The sequence below is a fragment of the Panthera leo genome, chromosome E2, assembly GCF_018350215.1.
Source record: "Panthera leo isolate Ple1 chromosome E2, P.leo_Ple1_pat1.1, whole genome shotgun sequence".
In the NCBI taxonomy this organism is placed as follows: Eukaryota; Metazoa; Chordata; class Mammalia; order Carnivora; family Felidae; genus Panthera; species Panthera leo.
In genome coordinates this window covers 15,851,115-15,872,308 of record NC_056693.1, presented here as the reverse complement: position 1 = coordinate 15,872,308, position 21,194 = coordinate 15,851,115, and the positions used below count along the sequence as shown (strand labels likewise).

Below are 21,194 nucleotides of genomic sequence, written 5' to 3'. Positions count from 1 at the left end.
CTGGCTCAGGAAAGGGCTCATGAGTCACATCAGTCTGCTCAGAATTTATACATGTCTTTGGCGAGAGCTGCCAGGAAAGAGGTGCTTTCTTTCTACTGGGGTGCTGAGTTGTGGAGCATAAGCCTAATGTTGCTGGGAGCCATCCTTGCCCAAAGGGTCAGATGGAAAGAACACTGGAAGTGATTGGTTCTTGATAAATTCTTTGGGTAACTGGAAATTGGAATGACCCCTGAACTTTTCAGTAACGTGAAGCAGAAAATTGCTTTTTATTTTCTTCTTGAGCCAGTTTGAGTTGGGTCTCTGCCACTTGCAACCAAGAGTCCTTTAAGTGATTTGGTAATTCTTGTGGGCTCTAGAATCTGTACTTTAAAATTCTCCATAAATGGTTTGTATGATTCAGATGTTTGTGAACCACTTTGCTAGACTTTTCTCTGTGGTGGTCCTGAGACTTAAGGGAGCAACAGACTTGGCCTGGGGAACGTGTTAAAAATATAGAGGCTCTGTTCCACGCTGCTGGTGGTTCTGATCTGGGGCTTGGGAATATCTGAGTTCTGAGCAACGTCTTGGGTGACTAGACGTACCTCAGAGTTTGAGAACCACTCTGATACAGTGCAGGGATCATGCTCAGCCTAGGGCCTTACCCACAGAGGGGACCCAGGGTCTTTCTCAAATGAATGAAAGTAGTATGAGTTAAATCTCTGGACAACAGTCCTTTCCTGCCTGTTAACCGGTCTTGCACACTATATCGTGCTTTAAGGGAAATTTGGTTAGATATGGGACCTTTATTAGCATAATGGTTTTTACCTGTGTGTAGTAGCCCCTCTGCTAACTTAGAAAAAGCTGGATATAGTGCATGCTGAAATGTTGCTTCAGATTCAGAACAAAGTCATCTCTTGAAGAAGGGTTTTGCTAATAGTGGAAACTATTTAAGAGGGTAATTACTGACTCAATCCCGAGTAATTTATGGTGAATACTTCCCTCACGTGTGTGTGTGTGTGTGTGTGTGTGTGTGTGTGTGTGTGTACACACACGTGTGTGTGCCCATACTTACTTGGAGGTGAAGGAAGGGCCACAGCCCCTTTTACTTGGGTGAAAGGGAATCTTTTGAGTTGACCCATTGGGCCAGAAAATCCCTTTTCAAATACTGTCTTGTAGCAGCTTTGCTTTTGAGGCCCCCCGAGAGCTGAGAGGAAGAGGGTGTAGAGCTTGACTGACTGTCCTGTTTGGCTCTAACCCCAGGCACGTGTGACTTTGCCATTGTCTGGAGTCTTTCCCCCCCCAGGATTTGTACCCCATGCTGAGTTCCTGTAGCTCAGCCACCAGGAATTAGGGCTGGGCTGGCCAGGATTATTCCAATTTGAACTGATCATCTTCAAATATTTTTGTGTTCCCTCAAAAGAATTTTGATAAACTATATCTCCTTGTGCATTATAAAGCTAACATCTAAAATAGTTGTATGGTAACTGTAAAATATTATTTGTGGGAGAAATAATGTAGTACATATTTTGTAAGGTGAGATAAGATGGAGATTGACTGTAATTGAAATATTTTATAATATGGTTAGATAAAGTAGGTTTTTCACTACCTTATTGTGTAAAGCACACAGAATCTGAAAGAAAAATCACATACATTTTCCCCTGGGAATTTTTTTCTAGGGGAATCAAAATTTTGATGGTCCTGCAAAACATTCCCTTTAAACGAACCAGGGCCACTAACCTATATATACTGCTTTGAGTATTCTGAATTTAGGGAATCCCAGCACGGGCCAGAATATCCTGTTTTTAAAGCCAAGATTCATATTTAACAGAAAGATGTGTAAGTCAGTGAAGGACAGGCAAGCCTGGGGGTTTAAGGAGCTTTCTTATTCATTAAAGACTACTTCCTCCAAACCAGTATTTTCATGTTTTGTGTTGTTTGGTGTCCTAGAGGCTTACACACCCCCTGAGCAGTGCTCCTTAGGATGAGGTGGGCAGGTGTAGTGTAGGGGGATGGACAACCGAGAAGGCAGGCTGGTTTGCAGTCAGATCAGTTTTGGGAAGGAGAACTTGGGGCCATTGAGGATCTGAACATTGCTTCCCTTAAAAACATTTGTGCCCTTGGATCCATTAAAAGTCTGCATTAAACCCCTGGGGATAAACACATTCAAGCTTGAACAATGTCACCCCAGAGAATCTGGCTGTTTCTAATCTCATGGGAGGAAGTCCAAAGGTAGATGGGTTATAGATGGTTGATTGGTTCACTACCATCACCATCATCGCAGACCCAGTTTATCTCATTTCCTTGGTTCTGGAGACTTCTTCCTGTGTGCAACCCTAGCCTGATCCCCTGCACTCTGGCAGTGTTGGGCATCCTCAGCAGACAAGACAGTGTCTAAAGGAGTAAGAAGCTGGGCACCTGTCTCCAGAAACCCTGGAAACTCACTCCTTTTATCCTATTGGCCCAGTGGAGATAGGCCAGCCTATCTCCTAGACATAAGTAACAAACTAATATGTTAAGATGTAAAATGCTCAAAAAAAAAAAAAATCACTCCTTGAATACTAAACAGTTAATATGCTGGCTAAAAAACAGCTTTCACAGCCTTCACCCCGCCATTCCCCTCTGGTCAACAGCATCTCAAACTTGCATCTCTGTTGACCTCAGCCAACCTTTTCATGTCCACACATGGTTCTGACCTTCTACTGATTGTATTTAAAATGTAGTCTTGAGACTTCCTACTCATCATTTGTTAAAAATGTTACCTTGAGAGCATACAATTTTCCCATATAAAAATTAGATGAAAACACGTAATTATGTACATTCCACGAAGTTTGAATATTAAAAACCAAAAAGATATTTTACTGGGGAAAAAATGTCAACCTGGAAGACATTCTTTGCAGCACCCGTCATAAGCCCTCAATAAATATTGCTGTTGAGTGAATTAAGTGGTGAGTGAAATAGGAGGAAGTACAGGACAGTGGTTGAAGTGACAACTTTTTTTTTAAATTTTTTTTTTAACGTTTATTTATTTTTGAGACAGAGACAGAGCATGAACGGGGGAGGGGCAGAGAGAGAGGGAGACACAGAATCGGAAGCAGGCTCCAGGCTCTGAGCCATCAGCCCAGAGCCCAAAGCGGGGCTTGAACTCACGGACCGTGAGATCGTGACCTGAGCTGAAGTCGGATGCTTAGCCGACTGAGCCACCCAGGCGCCCCAGAAGTGACAACTTTTAAGAGCCCTGGAATCAGACCTAAATTCTAATCCTGCCTCTGCTACCTTTCCACTGTGTGTCCTTGATCATATCATTTAATTTATCTGAGCCTCAGTTAATTTCCTAGTAAAAAGAGGATTAACTCAAAGGGTATTGAATTGGTAAGGATGGCTTAGGTTCTGCTGCTGTAACAAATAACCCTCATATCTCAGTGGCTTAAAAGACTTCTCATTGAGTCTCATTAATACCACATATTCTTCATGGTTTGGTGGTAGTCTCTGCTCTACATCGTCTTCATTTGGGGACCCAGGTACCACCATCTGGAACAGGTTTACTTATGCAATAAGGGAAATACAGGGGTTTGTACATCAGCTCTCAAATGATCGCACATGGAACTGACCACCATTGCTTCTCTTCATATTTCATTGGCTAAGGCAAATCTTATAGCCACTTCCAACTTGAGGATGGCAAGGAAATGCAGTTCTGCTCTGTGCCTGAAAAGTGAATGAGAAATAATTGTTAGAGTACTATCATCTAGGGGTGCCTGGGTGGCTCGGTCAGTTAAGCACCTTCTTCTTGGTTTTGGCTCAGGTCGTGATCTCACGGTTCATGAGTTCGAGCCCCATATCAGGCTCCGTGCTGACAGCATGGAACCTGCCTGGGATTCTCTCTGTCTCTCTTTCTGTTCCTCCTCTGCTCTCTCTGTCTCTCAAAATAAATAAACTCTTAAAAAAAATTAAAAAAAAATTAAAGAATACTGTCATCTACTACAATTGCCCTGAAGTTTAAATAAGGTAAATTGTATGAAGCTGTTATCATTAAGCCACAATAAAAGCAGGAAATGTAAGTGCTAGTTTGTTATGGTTGATTATGGCAGGAGAATAAATGATTACTACTTATAGCTTGCAGATTGCAGTGGGGCGGGTGGATGAGCTTGGTGACTAAGGTGCTGGCCTAGGTTCCAATATCAGATCCCCTACTTGCCCTGTTAATAAGAGTAGTTATAGTAGCAAACTCCAGGGGATGTGGTGATTTGATGTTCATGCATGGAAGGGATCAGTCCAGAGCCTGTGCTGGACACAGTCAAAAGTGGGTTGTTCACAAATAATAAAATACCTAGGAATAGGCTTAATCAAGGAAGTGAAAGACCCGAATGCTAAAAACTATAAAACATTGATGAAAGATATTGAAGATGACACAAACAAATGGAAAGGTACTCCATGCTCATGGACTGGGAGAATAAATATTGTTAAAATGTCCACACTACCCAAAGCAATCTGCAGATTTAATGTCTGTATATACACATGTATATGTATGTATATATGTATGTACGTACGTATGTATACGTACGTATATATGTATGTATACATATCCATTGTATGTGTATATATTGAGACTACATCAAAATAAAAAACTTTTTAAAACTTTTTTTAAATGTATACACACAATGGAATATTAGTCATAAAAAAGAATGAAATCTTGTCATCTGCAATAATATGGATGGATCTAGAGATTATACTGCTAAGTGAAATAAGTTAGAGAAAGACAAATACCATATGATTTCACTCAGGTGGAATTTAAGAAACAAAACAAATGAACAAAGAAAAAAAGACAAACAAAAAAGCAGACTCTTAACTATAGAGAACAAAATGATGGTTTCCAGAGGAGATATGGGTGGGAGGATGGGTGAAATAGGTAAAGAGGATTAAGAGTACACTTATCGTGATGAGCACTGAGTAATGTAATGTATCTTGTTGAATCACTATATTGTACACCTGGAACTAATACTGTATTTTATACCAGAACTGAAAAATTAAATTAATAAATAAAAATACATTTGTCTGGGGGAAAAAAAAGTAGGTTGTTACTATTGTTGTCATCAATATTGCTTTGTTAGGTGGCCCTGAAATAGCCTACGTAGAGTTAATTTAAAATTACTTAGCCACTTGTCTTTTACTTCTTTCTCAATTACACTCTATTTACTCTTTCCACATACCCTACAGGTTTTGACGTCATTTCTCATGAGTCATTCATTTCTAAATGATTTGCAAATTTTTTTAACTTTTTCAAACTTAAAAAAAAATTTTTTTTAATGCTTATTTTTGAAGGAGAGAGAGAGACAAAGCGTGAGCAGGGGAGGGGCAAAGAGAGCGGGAGACACAGAATCTGAAGCCAGCTCTAGGCTCCGAGCTGTCAGCACAGAGCCCGACGCAGGGCTCGCACCCACAAACCATGAGATCAGGACCTGAGCTGAAGTCGGACACTTAACTGACTGAGCCACCCAGGCACCCCCGAACTTTTTAAATTCTACACCCAATGTGGGGCTTGAACTCACGACCCCAAGATCTCAAGAATTTTTGTGTTCTACTGACTGAGCCAGCCAGGCACCCCTAAATAACTTGCAGGTTTTCTTTAATGTTTATTTACTTTTGAGAGAGAGAGAAAGAGGGAGAGTAGGGTAGGGGCAGAGAGAGAGGGGGGGACACACAGATTTCGAAACAGGCTTTAGGCTCTGAGCTGTCAGCACAGAGCCCGATGTGGGGCTCAAACTCACTGTGAGATCATGACCTGAGCCGAAGTTGGGTGCTTAACCAACTGAGCCACCTAGGTGCCCCGTGTGATTTGCAATTTTTAAACATCTTTATTGAGGTATGACTTTTTGCATCTGGCTTCTGTTACTTAGCATAATGTTTTTGAGATGTTCCATGTCTCAGCATGTATCAGTAGTTTACTTTTTTTTTTGCTGACTAATATTCTATTATATGGGTATGCCACATTTTGTTTATCCATTCGCCAGTTGATGGATCTTTGGATTATGTCCAGTGTTGGGCTGTTATGAGTAATGTGGTGATGAACATTTAGGTATAAGTCTTTGTGTGGACATATGTTTTCATTTCCACCTAGTAGAATTGCTGGGTCATTTGGTAACTCTTGTTGTTTAACTTTGTAAGAAACTGCCAAATTGTTTTCCAAAGTGACTGCACCAAAGTGCACTGCAAAGTGACTACATTGTTAGCAATGTATTGAGGATTCCAGTTTTTTTATGTTCTCACCAACACTTGTTATTATATCCTAGTGGATGTGCAGTGGTATCTTCCTGCATTTTTGATTCACATTTCCCTAATGACTAATTGATCATCCTTAAATGTGCTTATTGGCCATATGTATATCTTCTTTGATGAAATAGCTCTTTGAATCTTTTGCTTATTTCTTCTTGAGTTGTAAGACTTCTTTATATGTTCTAGATAATAGTCACTCATCAGCTAATGTAATTTGCAAATATTTCTCCTAGTCTGTGACTTTTCTTTTGCTTTTTACTGGCTGCTTGGAGTTTATTTTCCACTTGGTGGAAGGCACACATTACAGGTTGTCGGGAAGGCTCACGTGTGGCTTTGATAGTAAAGTGTGGGGTTCTCTGAACTTCCTTTTTGGTGTTTTGCTGCTTTGATGAAAGAACCCAACTGCTTCTGCTTGCTGCAACCTGTCTCGTCTACTGGGTGGGGCAGGGAGGGGCTCTGAGGAGCTTAGTAGTATATCCTCAAGTCTGGTGGCTGGTGATGGCCACCCAGGACTGGGGCCTGGTGTTGGCTTCACCAGGCTGGCCACCAGGCTGCTTCTTCATGGCTTCCCAGGCCATGCCATAGGTGATCATGCCACTGGAGGCCTGGGGAGATTCCGAGCATTGTGGGGACTCTAACACTGTGGCCATGAACCAGAGAGTGGACTTTATGAAAAAGAAGCTTGCCCACCAGCATCCTGAGTGGGCCTTCGGGGGACTGGGTGGTGTAGGATGGCTTCCCCAGGGTACTCTGTACTTCTGCAGGAGCTGTTACTGGAAGTGGAACCCAGGCGGTGCTGGTAGTAGTTGTCGGTGGCCACGAGTGAACGAGCCGCTGGAGGGAGTGGCTGCCTTTCTGTTGCTTGTGGGCTGGTGGAAACCTGGGCGGCAACCCCCTGCTCATCCCCTGCTTAGGCCTCAGCATGTGGGGACAGGGGCGCTAGGCTATGGAGCCCGTTTGCAGAGGAGACCATGGGAGGAGGCTATACCATGAGACACGGGGTGTATGTGTTCATTTTCATTCATTCGTTCATTCATTCATTCATTTTGAGAGAGAGAGAGCACGAGCAAGGGAAGGGCAGAGAGAGAGGGAGAGAGAGAGAGAATCCTAAGCAGGCTCCATACTGTTAGTGGGGAGCCAGATATAGGGCTCAAACCCACCAACCGAAACCAAGAATCGGCAGCTTAACCAACTGAGCCACCCAGGTGCCCCAGTATTCATTTTCTAAATGATGTCTTTGGAAATGCAAAAATATTTAATTGCAGTGAAATCTGGTTTATCAATTTATTCTTTTATGGATTCTGTTTTAGATGTCATTTCTAAGAACTGTTTGCCTAATTCAGTATCACAATGATTTTCTTCTGTTTTTTTCCTAGAGGTTTTATAATGTTTAGCTCTTACCTCTTACCTTTAGGACTGTAGTCCATTTGACACAATTTTTGTGTATTATGTGACGTTAAGGGTCTCAGTTTATCTGTTTGCATGTGACTATCCAATTGTCCCAGCACCATTTGTTGGGAAAAGGCCATATTACTACAATGAATTATGTAAGCACTTTTGTTGAAAATCAGTTGACTGTTAATGTTAAGGGTGTATTTCTGGGCTCTCAGTTCTGACCCATTGATCTAAAAGTCTGCCCTATTGCCAGTACCACACTGTTTTCATTATTGTAGCTATTTTTTTATAGTTTGTTGATAAATTGGGAAGTATAAACCCTTACTTTTGTTCCTTATCAAAACTGTTTTGGCTATTTTGGGTCCTTGCCTTTTCTTGTAAATTTTAGGATTGTCTTGTTAATTTCTGCATAAAAGCCTACTTGGATTAGATAGTGTTCATGTTGTTCTATATATAAATTCGGTGAAAATTCGCATGTTAACAGTAATCTCCCACTCTATGAACATGGGATGCTTCTCCATTTATTTTGATTTTCTTCCATTTCTCTCAGCATTTTTATTTTATAATTTTCAGTGTACAGGTCCTAACACTTTTTGTTAAATTTATTTACTTATTTATTTACTTAGTATTTATATTTGGGAGAGTGCAAGCCAGGGAGGGGTAGAGAGAGGGGGACAGAGGATCCAAAGCAGGTTCTATGCTGACAGGCTGACAGCAGCAAGCCCGATGTGGGGCTCAAACTCACGAACCATGAGATCATGACCTGAGCTGAAGTCGGACACTCAACTGACTGAGCCACCCAGGTGCCCCACTGTTAAATTTATCTTTCTCTTCTGGTGTTATTTCTTCTTGTCAATTGTCATCCTGAAGGACTTCCTGTCGTATTTCTTGTAAATCAAAATTTGGTAGCAGCTAAATTCTCTGTCTAGGAATGCCTTTATTTCACCTTGCTTTTTAAAGTATAGCTTTGCTGGATATAGAATTCTTGTTTGGTAGGATTTTTTTCTTTCAGCGTTTAGAATATGTTATCCTGTTGCCTTTTGACCTCCATGTTTTTGGTGGGAAATAAGCTGATTGCATGATGCTTCCTGTGCATGATAGGCTGTTTTTCCTTTTTCTACTTTTGTATATATATTAAATATAGTATATGTTACATTTATGTTTATATATATCTTTTGCCTCTCTTCCTTTTCTGGGACTTCCATTATGTTCACGGTGGTGTCCTTGATGGTGTCCCACATGACTCTGAGAGTGTTTATTTTTATTCATTTTTCTTCTGTTTTTTTATTGTTTGTTTCATATTGGTAATTTCTGTTGATCTGTCTTTAAGCTCACTGGTTCTTCCTCCTGCCATTTCAGATCTGCTGTTGAGCCCCTCTAGGTGAATTTTTTATTTCAGTTATTGTCATTTTCAACTTTAGAATTTCCCTTTAAAAAAAATTTGTTTCTTTATTGTCTCTCCTTTAATTATTTTTAGACATGGTTTCCTTTGTGAACATGTTTATGGTAGCTATTTGAAGTGTGTGTCTGCTAAGTTGAACTTCTGGGCCCTCTCAAAGACAATTTCTGTTAACCACTTCTTCCTGTGTATGGATCACACTTTACTATTTCTTTGTGTGTCACAATTTTTTTAGGTCATACATTTTAGCAACTCTGGATTCAGGTCCTGTCCTTCCTAGGTCTTTGTTGTTGGTATATATTTTTTAAGGTTTTGCTTTTAAATCACTTTCCTGGGCCAATTCTTTGGCCTCTGCTGCCTCTCTCTCCTCATGCTTCTGCTATTTTCTTAAAAAAAAAAAAATCTTGTCTTAATTTTAAGCATAAGTTACTAGGGGTTGCCTTTGGTTCAGTATGGTTTAATGGTCAGCTAGTGCTTGGTCAGAGGTTGTCCTGAAAAAAAAAAAATAAGGCTTCCACTCTTGGCCAGTGGATCTGTGTGTGGGTTGGGGAATATTTTTAAGTTCAAGCAATTTATGAATCTGCCCCAGCTATTGCTTTCTGCTTTGCTATGTGGTGTCTTTTCTGCATATTCTTAAAGCCTCATGTTGCACCAGGTATATGTGGATAGCTAGGGCCCTCTCTAGTCTCTCCAGAACTTGTGTGCAGCCTTGTATGTATATGCATTCTTCAGATCAGCAGGGATGCAGGGGAGCTTACTAAGACCCACTATGGCTGTCTTATTCTGTGGATCTGTTCAATTCTGGCTTGTCTGTCTATAGGTCTGCTCCTTGCTCCCACCAGATTGTAACCACAGTCTAGCCGTGATCATGGTCTTTCCCATTTGTTTGCCACTGAGATTGCTGCTATTTCAGCAATCTCAGCGGGGCTTTTCCTTGTTCTGCTTGGAGTCAGTCAACCCCTACCCCCCTGCCCCCCAGCAGTGAAGTTTTCATGGCTTGCTCTGCTTTGGTCCGATTATAGCTCCGACTCTAGCACTGCTGGAGTGTGTGATGGGAGCCTGTGATGGGACATGTGACGATCATGTGATAGAAACAAGCTAAGTTAAATACTGCATACCTACACTGTGCATACTTGGAAGTTCAACAGTTTCCCTTGAATAAATGTTTCTCGGGTTATTGTACACCTTTGATTTCTAGAGTCCTCAGATGGCTGTATTTAACACTTCAGTTTTATTTTTGGATTTTAGAAGAAACAATTTTCTGAGCTCCTCATTTCATCATTCCAGAGGTCTGGTTGGCAGTTTTGACTTTTGATTTTCTGTTTATCTTAAGACATACCCAGAGGTATTTACAAATTTCAAATTTCAAATGCAAAACCTGGCTTTACTTTGTGATCTGTTGAGGAACTTTAAAAATTGTTTTTGGGGGGCACCTGTGGCTCAGTTGGTTAAGCATCTGACTCTTGATTTCGACTCAGGTCATGATCTCACAGTTTGTGAGGTTGAGCCTCACGTTGGGTTCTGCACTGATAGCATGGAGCTTGCTTGGGATTCTCTCTCTCTCCCTCTCTCTCTGCCCCTCCTGCTTGGGTTCTCTCTCTCTTTCTTTCTCTCTCTCAGAATAAATAAACATTAAAACAACCTGTTTTTGTATTTTACTTTTTATTCTTTCTTACAAACAGTTGCAAACACAAGATATAGAGCAACATATATTATCTAATCATGACCAGTCTTATCTCATTTATATTCTGAATTCACCTTCCCCCCCCCCGCTGCCCTGCCTGTTATTTCAAAGCACACACTATATACATTATCTCCTTTCACCCACCAGTATTTCAGCATGTAGTTCTAAAAGGAGGTCTTTCTTTTTCTTTTTTATAAAATTTTTAAATGTTTATTTATTTTTGAGAGAGAGCGCGTGTGCGCACAAGCATGGGAGGGGCGGGGCGGGGGGTGGGGAACGGGGGTTCCGAAGCAGGCTCTGTGCTGACAACAGCCCAAATGCAGGGCTCGAACTCACGAACCGTGACACCATGACCTGAGCCTAAGTCAGACACTTAACCAACTGAACCACCCAGGTGCCTGGAGAAGGTCTCTTTTTAAAAAACGTAACCACAATACCATTATTATCGCTAAAACAGTAGTAACTCCTGAGTAACATCAGGTAGAGTTGGGGAACTTTGAAAAATAAGATTCCCAGACCAGTGAGATAAGACTCGGTGGGGGAAGGTCCAGGGTTCAGGATAGGTTAAACTCTCCAGGTAATTGTGACATGCAGCCGAGTTGTGAACCATTCTTAGGTTTCTCGTTAATCCTTTCCCAAAATTGTTCTTCCTTGATAGTTTAAATGCATTAGAGTCAGAGTATTGTGATAAGAGAAATTCTCTTTTGGAGAATTTAAGGTTTTTTTTTTTCTTTCTTTTCCTAACATAGAATCAGTTTTTATGAACATTCAATGGATATTTTATAAAGACTGAATCTCATCTGCGTTCTGGTAAAAGAGTTTTATATAAACCTTTAAAACCAAGTTGCTAGTTTGTGTTATTTGAATTTCTCTAGCCTTATTTTTGGCCAGCTTTATCTGTTACTCTCCTAAAAGAAGTGTGTTCTCACAGTGATTATGATTTTGCCAGTTCTTATACTTTTAAATATTTTAAACATTTAATTTCCTTCATAACTTTTTGCCATGTAGAGTGAAGGAAAATGGCAGCAGACTGTCTCCCTGCCGCCGCCCGTCCCACCAGCTCTTGCATTTTCCAGTCCTTAGTTGCACTTGGAATGTTTTCTGATGTTGGTGTCATCAGCTGTGTTGAGTTGACATCAAATGCCATTTCAGCCCTTCTGTCACAGGCCCTGTCTCTGCAGGGTTCATGTCAGAGACCCAGCCTTCAGCTGTGTCTTCAGTACAGCAGGACGTTGCCGCCTCCTGCCCACCCTCAGAAGCACCTGCTGCATTTCTGATCATTGTGTGTGGTAGGCACTTTGGGGAAATACACACGTTAGAAGTGGCAAGCTGTGATTGAACACATGATTTTGCATGGCCCGGGTGTGTACTGGGCTAGTTCTCTACCCACTCCGTTAGTACCATTTGGTCTAGACACAGAGTCCCCCCCACTTCCCGGCTGTGTGATCCATGGCTCACTGTTTTTCCCAAAGGAAGTGCTAATAATTCATTTTGAATTCCTCTTGGGTTTTAATCCTTGGTCCAGAAATGATCTCTTTGAAGAAATGTTCCTCAGGAGGGAGAATCAGCATTGCAGGGAGCTGGCAGGCAGCTGGAAGGGAGCTGCCCTTCCCAGCTTGCCCCAGTAGCCATGGGTTTCTGCCAGTCACATGTGCCACCTGCTTGGGCTCAACAAGGGATGCTTTGCAGTGACTTGCTCAAGATGACAAGGACAGGTTTGGACAGAGCTCCCTTTCCTTAAGGGAGAGTGACGGGGCCTTGATTTCGCGGGGGCTGGAGGGATGTCATTTGACCAGCTCAGAGTGGTGGGTCGTGGACTCCTGATCTGGGATTCAGGAGCATTCCTGTGTCTTCTGGATGACTTCTGCCACAGGCCTACCTCCCTCTGTGTTGCCCATCAGAGGCCAACTCTGTTCTCCAGTCTGCCGCAGGAGGGAGAGGCCGGATCATGTCGTGCCAGCCATTCGGGGCGGGGAAGTGGTTTTGATTCGCCTCCACCCTCCTCTCCAGTGTTTTCTAATGCTCAGAATACTGGCCAGGATTGTCTTGCTTCTGTGTGGCCTCCAGAGACTTGCACCTCTGCAGCCATTCTCGTTTGTTCTCCTCACCTGCCAAGCAGTCGGGGGTCGGGGGTGGGGCAGGTGTCAGTCGTGCAGATGAAAAACAGGGAGGGCTCAGGACTTTTCTATATCCCAGGGTTGAGGGCAGAGCCGTTCCCACAAGGCCAGAGGAGCAAGCACAGTGGTTGGAAACATGGCTTCCCAAGGTGGACAGACCTGGGACTTAACACTGCTGACTGGGGAATTGGCTGCAGGTTACCATGCCCTTCTGGGCCTCAGTTTCCTCTTTGCAGTATTAGTTTCCCGGGGCTGCCATAACCAAGTACTAGAGACTGGGTGGCTCAAACAGCGGAAATTAATTGTCCCGTTGTTCTAGAGGCTGCAAGTTAGAGATAAAGGTGTCAACAGGGCTGATTCCTTTTGAGGGTCATGAGGAAGAATCTGTTCCGTACCTTACTTCTAGCTTCTGGTGGTTTGCTGATAGTATTTGGCAATCCTTGGCTTCTGCTGCATCACCTTAATCTCTGCCTTTATCTTCACCTTGTGTTCTCTCTGTGTATGTCTGTGTCCAAATTTCCCCTTCTTGTAAGAACACTAGACATATTGGATTAGGGTTACACCCAGTGTAACCTCATTCTAACTTAACCAGCTACATCTGCAGCAACCCTATCTCCAAATAAGGTCAGATTCTAAAGTACTGAAGGTTAAGGCTTCAACACATAAATTTGAGAGGGACATAATTCAACCTATCGCATTGGTCATACTGCCCATGCACCAGGGCTGTTGGGTTATTAGTTCATACCAATAAAGCACTTAGCTCCGTTCCTGTCACATAGTAATTGCTCAGTAATGTTAGTCTTATTGAGGGGCTTTGATGACCTCCTCTCTCCATGGGACCATTGCCATACCTCCTGATTGACTCACTGCTTCTGTTCAAGCCTCTTCCGTTCCATTCTCCAGAGATAGAAATGAAGTCACATCATAGCCCGTTCGTAAACACTCCAGTGATTTCCCATTTCTAGCAGTCAGGATCTTAGGGCTACAGGGAACAGAAAACCCAACCCAAACTGGTTTAAGGAAATTGAGAGATTATTGGCTTAACATAATTGAAGTCCAGGGGTAATCTGGTTTAGGTACAGCTTGATCCAGAGTTCAGATAATGTTATTACCAATACTGAGATTTTTTTCTCCTTGATCTCTCAGATGGTTCCTCTGAGCTGTTTTTACTCATAACATTTAGGGCACCAAATGTGTGGGGTTTTTCCTCATACCAACTGATTCTCCAACTCTCCAGATGCCAACTGGGTATGTTGCCATTCAATTCATTTCTGACACTAACTACCCAGAGTTAGCACAGACCCTGCAGGTTAAGGGCTCAGTCCCACAAGACTGCCCCCACTTCAGACACCAATAGAAAATTCCAGATTGCCACCTGTACTTTTGACCAACTGGCTGTAAATTGGGGTTCCAATAACCCCCTTCTCAGGTTTGATGATTTGCTGCTAGAATGGCTCACAGAACTTAGGAAGACACTTTCCTTACGTTTCCTGGTTTATTACAAAGGTTGTGACTAAGGAACAGGCAAATGGAAGAGATGCATGGGACAAGATCCAGGGGAAGAGGCACAGGGCTTCCATGACCATTTCAGGCACACCACCTCCCATGTGTTCACCAACCGGGGAGCTCTCCAAACCTGGTGTTGAGGGGCTTTTATGGAGGTTTCATTATGCAGGTACTGTTGATTAAATCACTGACCGGGGATGGTTAGCTCTATCTCCAGCCCATCTCCCTTCCTGTAGGTTGAGGGATGGGTGGGACTGCCAGTTCCAACCCTTTCACCATGCCTTGATCTTTCTAGTGACCAGCCCCTTTCCCGAAGCTATCTAGGGGCCTCTCAGCCAAGGGTGGCTTTATTAGCATAAACGCAGGTGTGGTTGAAAGGGGCTTGTTAGGAATAACACAAGATGTTCCCATCACCCCTGTCATTCAAGAAATTCTAACGATTTTAGGGGCACCTGTGTGACTCAATCGGTTAAGCGTCCGACTTTGGCTCAGGTCATGATCTCGCAGTTCGTGAATTCCAGCCCTGCATCGGACAGTGTGCTGATACCTCAGAGCCTAGAGCCTGCTTCAAGTTCCGTGTCTCTGCCCCTCCCCTGCTTGTGCTCTGTCTTTGTCTCTCAAAAATAAACAAACATTAAAAAAGAATTTAAAAAATACATATATAAAAAAAGAAACGTTAAGGATTTTAGAAGCTTTGTGTCAGCAACCAGGGACAAAGACCAACTATATATTTATCACAGTTCTGGTCTCAAGTTGGTTGTTCTCTGATAGTTACAAGATGATTGCAACAAATCTCAGCCTCAGCCTTGAATTATGAGGCGCAAGTCCAATGGAAAAAGAGAATGAAAGACCTTTTTCGTGGGACCTTCTCCAAAAGTTCTTAAATTCACTGTGTGTCGGCTTAGGTCACGTGCCACAACCATTACCATTGCCACGACGGGGGGAAGACAGGATGCCTTCGTGGGCTTTGTTAGGCCGGGGTCAGGGCTGGAGCTCCCTGGATGTCTATCTCGTGGCCTGAAAGTGGGGGCTGTCTGGACTCCAAGTGAAAATAGGGTGCTTTGTGGGAAGAAGTCCTTGTTGTGGCCTACACGTGCACCATGATGCGGCCCCTGCCAGTCTCGCTCACGGCGCAACAGCCAGGCTTTCGTGTAGTTTCTCCAACAAGCCAAGCTGTTTTCCTACCTCAGAGCCTTGGTATGTGCTCTCCTCTGACCTTAAAATGCTCTCTGCCTGTTGGCTTTTCACCTGGCCTTGTCCTTCTTTGTTTATTTTTTTAAGTTTCTTTATTTTGAGAGAGAGAGAGCACGCGTGCACACACATGAGCGTGAGCAGGGAAGGGGCAGAGACAAAGAGAATCCCAAGCAGGCTCAGTGCTGTCCACGCAAAGCCTGTCATGAGGTTTGATCACATGAACCGTGAGATCACCACCTAAACTGAAATCAGGAGTCAGCTGCTTAACTGACTGAGCCACTCAGGCACCCCTGGTCTTGTCCTTCTTATCCCTCAGATCGCATCCTAAATGTCAAGTCTTCTAAAAGGCCCTCCTGGACCATCCTGAATCTAAACTAGGGCCCCTGTTATTCTCACCTGGCAAGCCTTCAGAGAAGTTATCATATTTAATTATACATTATGTTTACCTTTACGTGTTTAATGTCTGTCTTCCCCACAGGAAGGTCAAGCCCAGGCCTATTTATATTCCCTCCCATTGCGTCCCCGATACAGAATAGGTGCTCAAAAAAACCCAAAAAAACAAAAAGGTTTATTAAATGAATGTGGTTGAATTGGAATAGTTTACTCATTTAAAATTACTGCTAGCCTGTCACTGAACTGGAGCAGGGAATAATGACTAGCCGGAAGTATTAAAAACCTGAAGGGAAAGTTTTACTAGTTGATTAACTGAAATGCATGCTTCAGCCATATTTTTGTAGGCCTGTTGGCAGGAATGATGCCCAGAACTTCCTTTTAGAGTCTTGGGGCCAGTTGACCTCTCACCTACATCTCCTAACAATGAAAACTTCACGTTCACTGGAGTATGACAGTTAACACATGTTTTTAATTAGCCTGTTAGTCATCTTATATCTGAGGAGGCCAGGGAGTGGAAAGCTAAGGTCAAGTGTTTTGACCACGCTGCTTACACTTCAGAATCTCTGCGAGGAGATTCTTGTCAAGGATGGAAGCCTTGTTCCAGGTCACCCCCTTCTCTCCTAAAGCCACAGTCAGCCTCTTAGTGCAGAGTGAAGAGGTCGCCAGTTTTCTTCCCTGGCAGAAGGCAGGTGTGGGAACGCTCAAGGACGTGGGGGTGTATCTTATGGAAGAGTTAATTTGGGCAGTCATCAGGTAAAGCAGAAATACTGTAGAGTGAGACCACCTTTAACCTTTCCTTAAGATGTCGAGCATTAGTTAAATAATAGATTTGGCTGCTGTCACAGACCCAGAATAGTAGTGGTGTAAATGAGAGAGCAGTTAATTTGTTGCTCATGAAACAGTTTGAGAGTGAGCAGCCCGGGGCTGACACGGCGGCTTCGCAGCGTTGGGGGCTTGCCAGTTTGTCACTCCCCATTCCCGGGATGTTGCCCTCATCTGCGTGGTCCAGGATGACTCCCCACCATCATGGGCATTCCAGCCCAGGGGAAGGGAGGATGTGAGAGAAGACAGAGCCTCCTTTAGTCTTAAGGCAGGACATTTTTTTTTTTTTTTTTTTACCTAAGATTCATACAAAATTTACCCTTTTGAGTGTACAATTCAGTAGTTCTCAGTGTATTCACAAGGTTGTGCCCTATCATCACAATCAAATTGCAGAACGTTTTCATTACCCCCCAAAGAAACCCAGAACCTATTCACTCCCCCTCTCCCCCTCCTCCCAACCCCTGGCAACCACTAATCTACTTTCTGTCTCCATGGATTTGCCTGTTCTGGACCTTTCATGTAAACTGAATAATGCAATATCGGGCCTTTTGTGTCTGGCTTCTTTCACTCAGCATGATGATGGCCAGTACTTCATTTCTTTCTATGGCTGAGCATTCCTTTGTAGGGGTGTACCACATTTTGCTTCTCCATTCATCAGCTGATGGACCTTTGGATTATTTCCGCTTTTTGGCTCTTCTGAATGAAGTGTGAACTTTCATTTATGTATAAATTTTTATGTGAACGTATTCTTCAGTTTTCTTAGATGTATACCTAAAAGTGGAATTGATGGGCCATGTGGTAACTATGTTTTAACTTTTTGAAGAACAAGGCAGAGGTTCTTAATGTTGGTGTGCCGGGGACTTTCTGACGTCTACTTCTCAAAAGTGAAAGTAAAGAGGTCATCTCCATCTACCCCTCTAAATTACTGGAGTTCAGTTCCTGAATTCTACCACGCTTCAGAGGGGTGACCAGAAGTCATACACACCTCTTCCACTCCCATCTCATTGGTCTGAATTTGGTCAGGTGACCAAATTGCTGCAAGGGAGGCTGGGAACTATAGTCTTCATTCACATCAGCCATGTGCCTGGCTAAATGTAGGAGTTCAGTTATTAAAGGGAAAGGGAGAATGGGTATTGGGAGAAGTCAATATTACACTATACCGCATGCAGCCAGTTTCTTTCTGAGGTCTGTTCTTTCTTCTGAGAAGCACCTGCCAAAGGAGTTTGCCTTTAGAGGCCACGTTGTATGAAAAATGTGCTTTTTGAAACACTAGATGCTACTCAGAGGGGCAGGCTGCTCCATGATGAACTGAGCTTGCCTAAGGGAATAACATATGCTTGACTCTCATCTCACATTCACACCAGAACAAATGCTCATGAAGTGGAATAGTGGACATCTGTGCTATTTAAATTATTTGTCCTTTTTTAGGGGGTGAGAGGATTGAGGGGGTCAGGTGCATCATTGAATATGTGTGAGGTAAACATTTGATGCAACCTCTTTGTACCTTTTTGCTGTGCCATAGATGTGTGGTTGGCTTCTCAAATGACTAAATGTTGGTATTGTATTGGAATGCTTGATTCTAAGTGTCAGAACTCATCTTAGATCACCCAAGGCAGATGGGGACTGATTTATCAGCTCAGAATCCAAGAAAGTTAGCAACAAAGAGAGTGGGCAGCTTGGGTGTACAGAGGTAGGATATTGCAGGACACGTATGGCCCATTGGCAAAGTGACCTCCCCATGGTCTTGGTTGTAGGGGTTGAAGACCAGTGATACTGATGATAATAATGGTAACAGCTGGTCTTTATTGATCACTTACTGTATACCTGGCAGGGTGCATGGATGAATTCATTTTACAGCAACCTTGAGAGCTGGACCCTGCTGTGTCACCATTTTCCTGATGCACAGGGATTAATTGACCCGCTCAAGATCATGTTTGTTTATTTGTGGTAGAGGTAGGATTTGTCCCCAGAGGGTCCACTTGTGGCCTGTGCTTTTAATTTACCTTAGGAGGAAGGAGAGGGGGAAGGTAAAGTGCAGGAGTAGAGGCTTGAAATTCTGGACAGAAGAATGTGTGTTTACTTTCATGCCTTTGTTTCCCCAGTATTTATTTTTAACGATGACTTTTGAGTTTCCATAATTGTGCCATCGCACTGGTACATCTCCCCCCTCCTTAGCGCCACCATGTAAAAGCTCAAGTGACTACTGATCTCTTTATCAGTTCTAGGCCAGCCCTCAGCCTGGTTTCAGGTTTTAAGAGCCAGTGTTTTGCTGTCCTAGTTTTAAACATGAATTTTTAAAAAAAGCAGTTGATTTGTTACTAAGCACATATTTACGGCGCGCACCAACCAGGTGCCAGGGACACACAGGTACATCATTAAGCAAGTCCTTGCCCTCATGAAATTGACGATCTGGAAGGGAGGCAGAGGATTTAGACACTAAACAAATAACTTCACAAACATTGACTGCCACCGTGATAAATACCATAAAGTGAAAATATAGGGAACTTGGAGGGCATATTAACGTGTGGAGCAAAGGGCCAGACCCAGGGGTTGGGGAAGGTGGCGAGGGGGCTTCGTGAGAAGGTGTGTGTCTGTGCAGAGCCTTGAGGCCGAGAGGGCAGCATCTGGGCAGAGGGGAAGCAGACCACCTCCAGGGTGAAGTTGAAAGGCCTAAGTACTGGTCGTAACCTGCCAACTCCCACTGGACTCTGAGGAGAATGCCTGCCATCAAGGCTCCACCCACCCCCTCCCCCCTCCCCCACCCCCCAGCAAGTCGGTTTCCTCATCTTTAAGATGGGAGCGGCGACTTTGGTCATGGTGTCCACTGCACTGGTTCCTGTGAGGGGCAATTGAATATTGTAGACAAGACCTCTAGAGCTGCTCCAGGCATGCGGCAGGGGCTCTGTGGGTATTAAGTGATTAAACCTTTTATGTTGTGGGACTTAAAAACAGCTAATAGAAAACCAGAATCCAAGTTAGGAAAGTGCTTGACAGGTGGGCTACCAGACATGGGGTGGGGGTGTGAGGCGCAACCACTGGATACCACCCCCTGGGAGGCATTCAGAAATGTGTGGAGCCGTTTGGTCTCACGGTAACATGGGGGCCAAGAATGTTAAATTTCCTGCGATGCAGAAGACTGATGTCGTAACACGGGATTGTTCCACCCAAAGTGCCGGCAGTGGTCCTCTGGGGACGGCATCCACTAACGTAGCTCTTTTGCTCTCCCTCCTGCTCCTGTTGGATTTCCTTCCCTCCATGGAAATATGGCTGCGTGTGTAGGTGCAGGCTGCCCGTGAATGCCCCGACCACCAGTTCCACCTCCTACAATGTTCACAAGCTACCCCCACCCTGTGGCACTGGGAAGCAGTGCCAGCTCACTGGCAGGTGTGAAGCCAAGTAAATAGTCCTGGTTTATCAGTCAGGGTTCTTGGGTTGCAAGCAATAGAAACCAGCCTGGACACGTGCACTAGAAGTAAGACTGGGGTCAGGCAGCCCTGGGGCATCTTGAGGCGGGTATTCGGGGCCACGTCTTCAGGGCTGTCCTGGCAGAGGAGGAGGCGGTGAGGTGGCAGTGAAGACTGTAGCTGGCGTGAATCCCAACCTCACTGCTGCTTCACAAGTTTCCCAGTCTTTCTGTGCCTCGGTTTGTCAGCTGAAAGGGATAAACATAGAGTTCCTGCGAGGACCCTGTAAGGTGACACTTGGGACTTTTAAAACAGTGCTGAGTACAGAGTATGTGGCTAGATGAAAGCCACTATTTTTATTTTATTCCTGTTATTATTATCATTATTTTGTTATTTGTGTCGTGAGTACGTTATTAGTAGCATTAGTGTTATTTTTGTCAGCAGCTTGGAATTCACATTCCTGAGGAAGAGCAGCTGATTGGCCCAGCTTGGATCATGTGGCTGGGCGGGGCCTGTGATTCGCCATGCTGGCCGCCCACTGCCCTACCCCCAGGCCCCTGGTTATTTGCCTGTTTTGTGCCATGGCCTGTGCTGAGCACAGAGGACACAGAGGAGACAGTCGTAACACAAGGTATCTTCCTGACAGGTCTCAAAGTTCAGAGGGAAAGAGCTGGAGAATGAGGATCCTGGTTAAGACCAAGTGCCTAGAACAACACTTGGCCCTTAGGAGGTCAGTAAATAGTTCTTTTTTTTTGTTTTGTTTTGTTTTGTTTTTTTTTTTAATTTATTTTTGGGACAGAGAGAGACAGAGCATGAACGGGGGAGGGGCAGAGAGAGGGAGACACAGAATCGGAAACAGGCTCCAGGCTCCGAGCCATCAGCCCAGAGCCTGACGCGGGGCTCGAACTCACGGACCGCGAGATCGTGACCTGGCTGAAGTCGGACGCTTAACCGACTGCGCCACCCAGGCGCCCCTTTTTTGTTTTGTTTTAAGTTTGTTTGTTTATTTATCTATCTATCTATCTATCTATTTA

The 21,194-nt window shown here is 43.8% G+C and overlaps 1 protein-coding gene and 1 pseudogene across 6 annotated transcripts in view; one reads left to right on the top strand and one right to left on the bottom strand.

Annotated features, from left to right (window-relative positions):
• Positions 1-21,194, top strand: part of SIPA1L3 (signal induced proliferation associated 1 like 3) — a 237,245-nt gene that overhangs the window by 31,794 nt on the left and 184,257 nt on the right. For 2 of the 6 annotated variants that reach the window (XM_042919974.1, XM_042919972.1), the window contains exon 2: positions 20,807-20,890. The exons of the other annotated variants lie outside the window; for them this stretch is intronic. The gene's annotated coding sequence lies outside the window, so the exon portion shown is untranslated. The remainder of the gene's footprint in view (positions 1-20,806; positions 20,891-21,194) is intronic. 6 annotated transcript variants of the gene reach the window in all.
• On the bottom strand, positions 6,836-8,882 carry LOC122208927 (annotated as a pseudogene).